At 44.6% G+C, this 9,766-nt stretch overlaps 1 long non-coding RNA gene across 1 annotated transcript; it reads left to right on the top strand.

The window, feature by feature from the left end:
• The first annotated feature begins 428 nt into the window (after nucleotides 1-428).
• On the top strand, nucleotides 429-4,182 carry LOC142427958 (uncharacterized). Its single transcript, XR_012780121.1, has 4 exons — nucleotides 429-528; nucleotides 826-869; nucleotides 3,361-3,474; nucleotides 3,630-4,182. It is a non-coding gene; the product is annotated as an uncharacterized LOC142427958 (long non-coding RNA).
• The last annotated feature ends 5,584 nt before the right edge of the window (nucleotides 4,183-9,766 follow it).

Here is a 9,766-nt window from a genome sequence, read left to right as displayed (position 1 = left end):
CCATGTGGATATTCAGTGTCCCATAGGGAAGTTGGTGCCTTTAGCTCAGTCAGTGCTGTCTATGACGTATGTGACTTTGATCATACATCTGATAATAATCTAACCGTTTGTCAGGATAAGAATCTGAGTGTGTGCGGTTTTTTTCCCCCACTAAGACCTCCATATTTTTTTATTTCCAATTCATCGCAATCCCTTCCTGTATGGTCACTGTAATGAAGAAGAGACTTTCAAATAATGTTGGTGGGAATGATGTCATATTAATCTCTGCCATATCAAGTAAGATTCTTATTTTCCTGAATGTCTATGCAGCTTAATGAAACCTTAACTCCGCCCTGACTTTTCACTTATGTGTTTCCGGATCACACCCATGACTACTCCCCTCCCATTCCGGGTCACGCTGAGATGGGCTGGAAGTGGCGGTGTCCTAACCGGAAGTGAGGGTCATACAGCGGATCCTACTTGCTCTGCCTGGTGCGTGGTGCCAGAGAAGCTCCTGCAGCCTGAGTACTGTGTAGTCGGCACGCCCAGGTGAGGGGTCGCGCGGTGACCAATTTGGGGTGACCCTGGTGCACACAGCAGCCTGGCTGGGTGCAAGCGACCTGCTTCCCCCTCCCCCGCTCCGTCAGCGCCCCTCGCGTGGTGAGATGTGGGAGTGTGTCCCAGGGGCTGCTTCCATCCCCCAGTTTTGGGATTGGTTGGGGTTCCTGGGGAGAATTCCTGTTGGAGAAAGTAGGATCCCAGACTGGGGCTTTGGGCGTCGGGGTTCTCGATTCATTGCGGGAACTTTGCGTGTCTCCCCCCCCTCCATTGTTTCCTTTCACACAGCGGTGGCTCCTCCCTGAAACTCCTACAACGTCTTCTGCTCACAGGTGAGACCCGGGTCTGTGGCTTCTCTCACCACGAAGTGACTGCTGTTCAGGAAGCGAGTGGCTGCAGCTGGGGCACAAAACGTTAGGGCTTCCTCCGGAGGTTTGCCCAGTCTGGTCCCCTAGGCGGTACCTTCTCTGGGAGCGGGGAAGGGGAGGGGGAGGGGTGCACCCGGTAGTCCGGAAACGCCCTGGCTCATTCTTGCCAGCCAGGAGGGCGGCAGCGGGCAGCGCGCTCAGCCTTGAGGGTGTTGAAGTGATATTCCAGCGCACCCACTGCGCATTGTGATATGATTGGCATTCCCAGGTTGCTGGGGGTAAGTCCAGGACTGGGACCTCAAGGGAGGTGACCCAGGTTGGTGGCTACCAGTCAACGGTGGCAAGTAAAAGGAGAAAGAGACAGGCCCAGCTGTACAAAGATGGGGTCCAGTGAGCAGGAACTCAACCAAAGAGAGGGCAGTCTTTCTTTGGAAATGCATATAAGTCTCCAAAGAAGGGCAAGACCCCTCAAGTATGGAAGATCCCCCGTTCCCACATACACTCTTAAAAATTTTTGCATGTTATTTCTTTAATTTTTAAAAAAACCCTGTTTGTGTTTAACAGTAGAAAGAAGCTGGAGGAAAGCTGCTTAGTGAAGGACAGACAGCTGGAGGAAAGGTTTCTTTAAGAGGGACAGGAGGAAATTGCCACCAGTAATTAATTGCTTTTCATGCAGAGAAAGTAGCCAGTAAAAGACATCCAGGCAATTGAACTGGATCCATTATTTCTGCAAATCTGTTAGTGTGGGGGAGTGTGGGAGCTGCTCCTGCCTATTGCCCAAAGGGATATTTCTGTTTCTGCTGCCTCTGAAGAAGTAGCTTGTCCGATGTTTAGATTTATGCCGACTCCATTTTAACTGTGTATTCCCACCTGGAGTCATTTTATCCCTGTTCTAATGAAAATTCCGAGTGTGTTGCTTGGTTTGTAGGGTTCTTTTGGTTTGGTTTTGGTTTTGAGTAAGCGCTTTTAGGAAAATTTCCAGCTTTACCGAAGCCACGAGCTAGATCCGGGAGTTGAAGGAGGCTGTAGAGTTGCTCAAGGAGACCATCCAGGTGGGGTGTGGCTCTGCCAATGAGGGACTGAGGGGCTGGCCTGGTGCTCCACACCACTCCTTGAACACATGCTGGCATGACAAGAGGCAGCGCTCCCATGAAAACTCACTGGCAGCTATTCTGACCCAGCGGCCCTATGGATAGGGTAGAACTGCCTGTGGGGGTTTCCCAGACTGTAACTCTACACAGGAGTAGGAAGCCTCATCTTTTTCCAGCCAGTAGTTTCCAGCTGATGGCTTTGTGGTTAGAAGTCCAGCATGTAACCCACCAGACACTGGGACACCTGATCCCTACTGTAGTCTTAATTCTCTACCCAATGTAGCTGTTCTAGAAAAACTCATCCCCACGCCACATGGGACTTCCTACAGTCCCTGGCCAGGGGAAATTCTGTTCAAGTCCCTGCCTGAGTTTGGAGGGTGATTCATTTGCAGAGAACAGCTCTTCATTCCGTGAAGGTTCACACTGTACTTTCTAGATCCCAGCTCCTGTGTAGAGGCAAAAGCCCACCAGCATGTCTGTGTAGGCTGATAGGCCCTACCGTCAGAATTGAGATCAAATTCTAGTGCTTCTATTCATTAGCTGATTTCCTTGGGAAAGTCTTTGAGCCTCTAGTGGTTCGTCTCTGAAGTGGGCCAGATATTTGTGGGTTAAGCGACTCAGTGCAGATCTGGCATGCCGTCAGTGGCTGCTGATGTGACCCGTGCTGCAGAGAGACATGCACACACATCCTAATGATGCTGGACCAAGTGGAAAGGAGGCCATGGGTCACTTACAGCTGAGGATGAAAGTCCAGGAACATTGCTGGGGCCTGTCCTCCCTTTCAAATGCCTCAGGGACACAGGCATTTGAAAGGACACGAAGAAAGAGCTGGACACAGGCCAGCCAGGTCCTGGTGCTAACTAGCCTCCCAGAACTCATCCTACTTCTTGATGAGCACAGGGAACCTTTGGCGGGAGTTGAGCAGAGCAGTGACATGACCATGGCAGCATGAGGTATATCACTGGGGCTTCAGTGTGGAGCCTGGCGTAGGTATTTGGAGAAAGGGTGCAGGTGTGCCTGCAGGGAGAGCGGGTCAGAGGTTGGGATAGTCCACAAAGGAGGTGTGGCTGTAACATAGGGATTGTAGTGGGGGCTGACGGGAAATATCTGAGCTATTTTGCGTTAGGGGCAGATGATAGAGGGGGGTGGCTGGCAGGATTTGGTAGCATACAGGGTCAAGAAATAAAGCCAACTCTTACCTTTGTGATGTAGGCAAAGCTTGGGGACCTGGATGAGGATCAGGAGGCAGGATGTGGGCATCTATGCAGGCATTTGCATTCCTTACCTGTCAGGACCCCAGGAATAACTTGCTACGTTGACTGTCAGTTACTGAACTGGCTGGGTCTTTTCCCTCTGTGTCACAGCAAGGGCCAACCTGATAAGTTCTCCCGAGATGGCCAAGCAGCCAGACTACAACCTGGGAAAAATTGAGAACAAAGCAGAACCCACTGTAGACCTGCTTCTCAATTACCTGCAAGGTGAGGCTGGTTGCAAAGGGGTGTGGGGTGTCGGGGCTGGGGAGTGGGCGGGGTTTCTGCTGGCTCCTGAACAACTACAGGTGTTGACAGCTGTGCCTTGAGTGAGTATGGGACCTGGGGGACACCACTCACCCCAGTGGACCATGTCATTCCAGCTTTCAAGAAGGCCCTGGACCTGGTCATGCAGGTGCAAAAGCAGACCAACAAAGGAACCAGAAGCAAGAAAAAGCACCACAAATCTGAAAAGCCTAACAAATCTGAAAAGAATGGAAGTTTCCCACAAACTTTTTGAAGCCCCCTTGTATCTATCTCACAACTTTTGCCTGTTCAGTTATTTACAGGTTTAAGCCTTATTGACAGCTATTATAAAAATCTGTTTGCAAGCTAACATTCCATGATCCTTGTCGTTTTCCCATCACCTCTACCCTCCACCCCCCACTTTCTGCAACTGACCCTGTTACCCACCAATAACCTTTGACATCTCACTCGGGGGAAGTTCTGTTCCAGTCCCTGCCTGAGTGTGGAGGGTGGTTCCTGTGCAGAGACCTGCTCTTGTTCATTCCGTGAAGGTTCAGTGTCCTTTCTAGATCTAGCTCCTGTGTAGACACAAAAGCCCTCCAGCATGTCTGTGTAGGCTGATAGGCCCTACCGTCAGAATTGAGATCAAATTCTAGTGCTTCTATTCATTAGCTGATTTCCTTGCGAAAGTCTTTGAGCCTCATTGAGCCCCTAGTGGTTCGTCCTTAAAGTGGGCCAGATGTTTGTGGGTTAAGTGACTCAGTGCAGGTCTGGCAGGCAGTCAGTGGCTGCTGATGCGATCCTTGCTTCAGAGAGACATGCAAACACATCCTAATGATGCTGGACCAAGTGGAAATGAGGACACGGGACTCTTACAGCTGAGGATGAAAGTCCAGGAAAATTGCTGGGGCCTGTCCTCCCTTTCAAATGCCTCGGACACAGGCATTTGAAAGGACAAGAAGAAGGAGCTGGGCACAGGTCAGCCAGGTCCTGGTGCTAACCAGCCTTCCAGAAGTGAGATCCAGCTTCCTGATGAAGGCGGGGAACCTTTGGAGGGAGTTGAGTGGAGCAGTGACATGGTCATAGCAATATTAGGTATATCACTGGGGCTTCGGTGAGGAGCCTGGTGCAGGTACTTGGAGAAAGGGTGCAGATGTGGGTGCAGGGAGAGCAGTGGGGAGGTTGTTGGGATAGTTCAAGAATGTGGCTGTGCACAGGGATTGTAGTGGAGGCTGATGGGAGATATCAGAGCCATTTTGGGTTGGGGCAGATGGGGGTGGAGGTGGCTGGCAGGACTTGGTAGCATATAAGGTGAAAAAATGATGAATTTTTAATACTTTGTCTTCCTGAGCTGCCCTTTAAAAGTATCTGTTCAACTTTATTAACTCTATCATTTCTTCCATTTGCCTTAGCTACTTTAAGTAATGAGCAATTTCAATGTCTCTTCTGATATCTACTTTGATTTTTTTCTTGCTTTTCTGTCTTTAATGACCTTTTGCTTCCTTCACATATGATGTTCTTAATATGGCCCCCCTCCCCCAGGTCATTAGTGTTCATTTCATTAAATGTTACCTAAATTCAGATTGGATAGCCACAAAATATTATTTTAGCACTTTTAGACTCGTTTTAATATTTTTCAGTTTCAAACAATTTACAGAAATTTCAGACTAAATCTATAATAGAGCTATATAATTTATGTTTAACATACTTATATCTTTAGAGTAGTGACTAACTTCTTGACTAATTTTTAATTTGTGGAGTTTTAGTTGTTGACTTATAACATTTATATATTCTGAATACAAGATTATTAGGTATCTCATGAATAGTTACTGATGTAGGTTGCCTTTTTCAAATTCTTGATTGTGTCTTTCCAATTATAAGGGACTTTAATTTTGATGAAGTTCAACTTATGTTGAACTTGGGCTGCTTATGTTTAAGATGTCATAATTGCTTAAAATGGAAGATATCTTAAGAAATCATTCCCTAATCCAGGGTCACAGACATTTATGTATATGTTTTTTATTAAGGGTTTTAGGATTTGGCTCTTACATTTAGGTCTTAAGATCTATTTTGAGTTAGTGTTTGCATAAGGTGCATGGTGGCAGTCAAAACCCATTCTTTTTTCCTATATCTAGTTGTTTCGACAGCATTTGCTGAAATCACAGTGACTTCTCTGCACTCTTTTTGAATCATTTAGCTATGTATGTATGAGGTTGAATTTTTAGACTCTCAATTATATTCCATCAATAGGTTACCTTTATGTCACTACTACACAGTATAACTACTATAGCTTTTTAGTAAGTTTTCATATCAGGCAATGAGCATTCTCCACCTAGATTTTATTGTTTCTCCAGATTATTTTGGCTATACTAAAACTGTCACATGTCCATAGAAATTTTAGAATCAGCTTGTCATTTTCTGGAAAAGCAAACCGTGAGAGGAATGAGGTTGAATCTGTAGATGAGTTGTAGAATATTGCCTCTGGATAACAATCAGTCTACCAAGCCATGAAAATGTCAGCTTTGTACATGGCTCATTTTTTGCTCAAGTCTCAGTTTAAATGTTTAGCCTTCTCACATCTTATGCAAAGTTCACTCCTCTGCTCCACTATAGTACATTATTTATGAACTTGATATTTATTACAGTCTAAATAGTTTGGCTTGCTTGGTAGAGTTTATGCTTCAAGTAAGTCTTTTATTCTAAATATTCTCTAGGGCCAAACACAATGCCTACTAACAATACTTGTTCTTAATTTTTGTCGGCCCCAGTCTGTGCTGAGAGTGGGCGGATGGAGTGTTGTGGAGCGGAAATACCGCAAGAAATATGCTTGAGGGAAGTGGGTTTTCGGCACCCCCATAAAAGCATGCAATTAGTGGATGATGGTTCTGGAGGGGTCCAGTTCCCCAGAGCATCTCTCTGGTGGGAGAGCAACTTTCTGGAGAGGTCTCAGATACACCAGAAAATTTTTCTGGCAGGTCCCGGACTTAGAGAATCGTTCTCTTTTGGTCCGGACCCCAATTAGCACCATTCTGGCAGGGTCATGGATCCCTCAGAGCATCATTCCAGCAGGGTCCCAGAACCCCAAAACATCATTCCACCGATGCTTCCAGTGCTTCATCAGTTTGTTGAAACTTTAAAAATTGAATTCAGTCAATGCTTGGCAACTGGTTTTGGCGAATTCTGTCAGTGCAGCTTGAATATCTTCCATTAGTACTATTGGTGCTTGTTTATATCCTTCCTCTTGAAATGGTGGAATGCCAACTAGTTCTTCTTGGTAGAATAATGTGTATTCTTTCCATCTTCACTTGATGCTTCCTGGATCGTTCAGTATTTTCCCCATAGAATATTTCAATATAGCACCTTAAAGCTTGGATTTGTTTTCTTCAGTTAATTGAAGATGTAGTGCATATGTTTTTTCATTTTGGTTTTCTCACTCTAGGTATCTGCACATTTCATTGTAATCCTTCTCCAGATCCTTTCTGAAAGTTTCTGTTCAGCTCTTTGGCTTCATTTCATATGAAGTGCCTTAGCTACTCCATGATTGAAAGCACTTTCCAGAGTCTCTTCTGACATCCAGTTTGATCCTTTCTTTCCTGTCTCTTCAGTGATCTTTTGCTTTCTTCATGTTCTCGGTGATATCCCACGACTCATCAGGTGTCCTGTCCTTGGTGTTTAGTGAGTCAAATCTGCTCCTGACACCTTAATATTCAGGTGAGATAAACTCAAGGTTGTATTTGGCTCCCGTGGGCTTGTTTTAATTTTCTTCAACTTGAATCTGAACTTCGCTACGAGCAGTTGATGGCATGTTACACAGTTGACTCCCGGACTGATTTTAGCTGCTGACATTTAGCTTCTCCATCTTCTCTTCCCACTGTTGTAGTCAGTTTGATTCCTGTGTATGCCCACTCCAGGTATTTGCTATGAAGAAGTTGTTAGTCTTGTAAATTTCTATCGTGATCTCCAGATTTATTTCTATCACCAAGACCATATTTTCCAATTATTGTTTCTTCCTCTTTGTTTCCAACTTTTGAATTCCAATCACCAATAGTTATCCATGAATTCAGATTGTGTTTGATCAATTTCAGACTGAAGATGATGGTAAAATTCATCAGTTTCTTCATCAGTTGTAGTGGTTGATGCATCAATTTACATAACCGTATTGACTGGATTTTCTTTTATGCAGATAGATAGTATTTTATCACAGTAGCATTGTACTTCAAGTAGATCTTGAAATGTTCTTTAGGAAGATGAATGTGATTCCTCTTGAATATGTCATTCCCAGCATAGCAAACTGTTTGACTGTCTGATTCAAAATGGCAGATATTAGTCCGTTTCAGCTCACTAATACCTAGCATATTGATCTTCATGAGTTCCATGTAATATTTTATGAGTTCTGGTTTTTCTGTATTAGTACTTCATAATTCTGAGTTTCAATGATTAGATCATTGTCGCTGTTTCTTCTCATATTGAGACATCCTCTATCAGCAAATGAAGGTCTCAACGGACTTATTCCATCCACGTCATTATGATCAACTCTGCTTTGAGCTGGCAGCTCTTCCCTGACCATATTTTGAGTGCCTTCTATCCTGAGAAAGAGCCCTGGTGGCGTAGTAGTTATTCATTGGTCTATGAACTACTAATTAGCATTTCAAAACCACCACTGTTCCTTGGGAGAAAGACCGGGCTTTCTACTCCCTTAAAGAGTTGCAGTCTGGGAAACACAGAGGGACATTTCTGTCCTGTCCTGTAGGGTCACTAAGAGTTGACATCGACTCACTGGCAGTGAGTTGAGTTCTGAACTGGGGTCTTATTTCTGGCACTATATATGACAGAGTTCTGTTGCTATTCGTGAGGTGGCAGTGACTAATTCTCCACAAGTGGACAACCTAGTTCTTCACATGAACTGCTTTCAGGAATCACCTAGCTCGCACGTCAGAAGTTTAATTGATTTGGACTGTGGTATGGTCCACTGGGTTTTTTTTTAAGCTCTGTTATAAGTGATTATGCTGGTTAACCAGGTTTGAGAACCACTCCAAAATGAGTCAGTTCTCCCAACCCCAATATTCACCAAAAGCAAAGAGAACATATCACATGCACCCAAATATTCAAACAGGAGACAGCATTACCTCCCTTAGAAGCCCACTCTGGTGGCTAAATGGTCTCATTTCCAGACTCCCCCCGAACCACCTACATGCAAAAAAGTATTTTATAAGCCCCTTCTTTGCCAAAATGACCTTTGTTGGATCATTTCTCTATATTTGAATAGAGACCAAGATCATTCACCTTATTTGTTAGACGTCCAGGAAACACAGGACTTCTGTTAAAATTCCTGGAGATAGCTCTTACAGAGGCAAGAATGAAACATTGTGCCTGTGTTCCCATGTTTTAAAGACTGTGTATCAGGACACGATGACACACTTAACACTGTGATTTCAGACTACAGTACATTATTCCATTAAAAATTATCAACCACAATCATTGTGTCAGTCTGGGTACATTGGAGAAACAAGTCCACAGAAACATGTATAAGAGAGTTTTATTTAAAAGGTAAATGCACATCAAGAAAACATCCCAACCCAGTGCTGCCCAGGCCAACAAGTCCAATATTAGCCCATACATCCGACACCAATCCATAAAGTCGTCCTCCATCTCACAAAACACACGCAATAATGCTGACTGAGGAGGAAAGCAGAATCAGTGAGCTAGTATGCATCTCAGCACTGGCAGGGGTCTCCACATGGCTTCTCCAGCACCCAGGGCTGCATCAGGGTAGGTCTATGTGGCTTCTCCTCAGGAATGTCTTTCAGGAATGAGCCTTGCCAGTTGAAGAAGGGAACTGGCTAAGGCAACTACATCCTGGTCCAACCATCAGAAAGCAAGAAACCCGATACTTAGAATGGTGAGGCTCACCGAACCATTTATCCCTCCATGCTTCAATTAACCCCACATGTGTCAGCCAGGTTGGCACAATAAACTTTATCTCATGCCAACTAGAAATTTTTCACAAGTAATTTTTATGTGTCGTAAAACATTGTGGACACCAGCAAGGGATTCTTTTTTATAACTTAACTATCAATAAAATAAATCAAAACCTGTATGCTTTTCCCAAGACAGGATTTCACAAGAAGAATGAAGCATATGTGGGAACTGGCCACATGTTAGGAAAGCTTGAAAGGGACAGAATCCTTTAATCATAACAGAATCCTTTAATCATAACAGTTAGGTGAACTTGCCCGGACTTCCACAGTCAATAAGTACCAAGCCTGAGATTTCA

The sequence above is a fragment of the Tenrec ecaudatus genome, chromosome 15 (genome assembly GCF_050624435.1).
Source record: "Tenrec ecaudatus isolate mTenEca1 chromosome 15, mTenEca1.hap1, whole genome shotgun sequence".
NCBI lineage: Eukaryota > Metazoa > Chordata > Mammalia > Afrosoricida > Tenrecidae > Tenrec > Tenrec ecaudatus.
The sequence above is the reverse complement of the archived record's forward strand: the minus strand, read 5'-3'. Positions and strand labels throughout refer to the sequence as shown.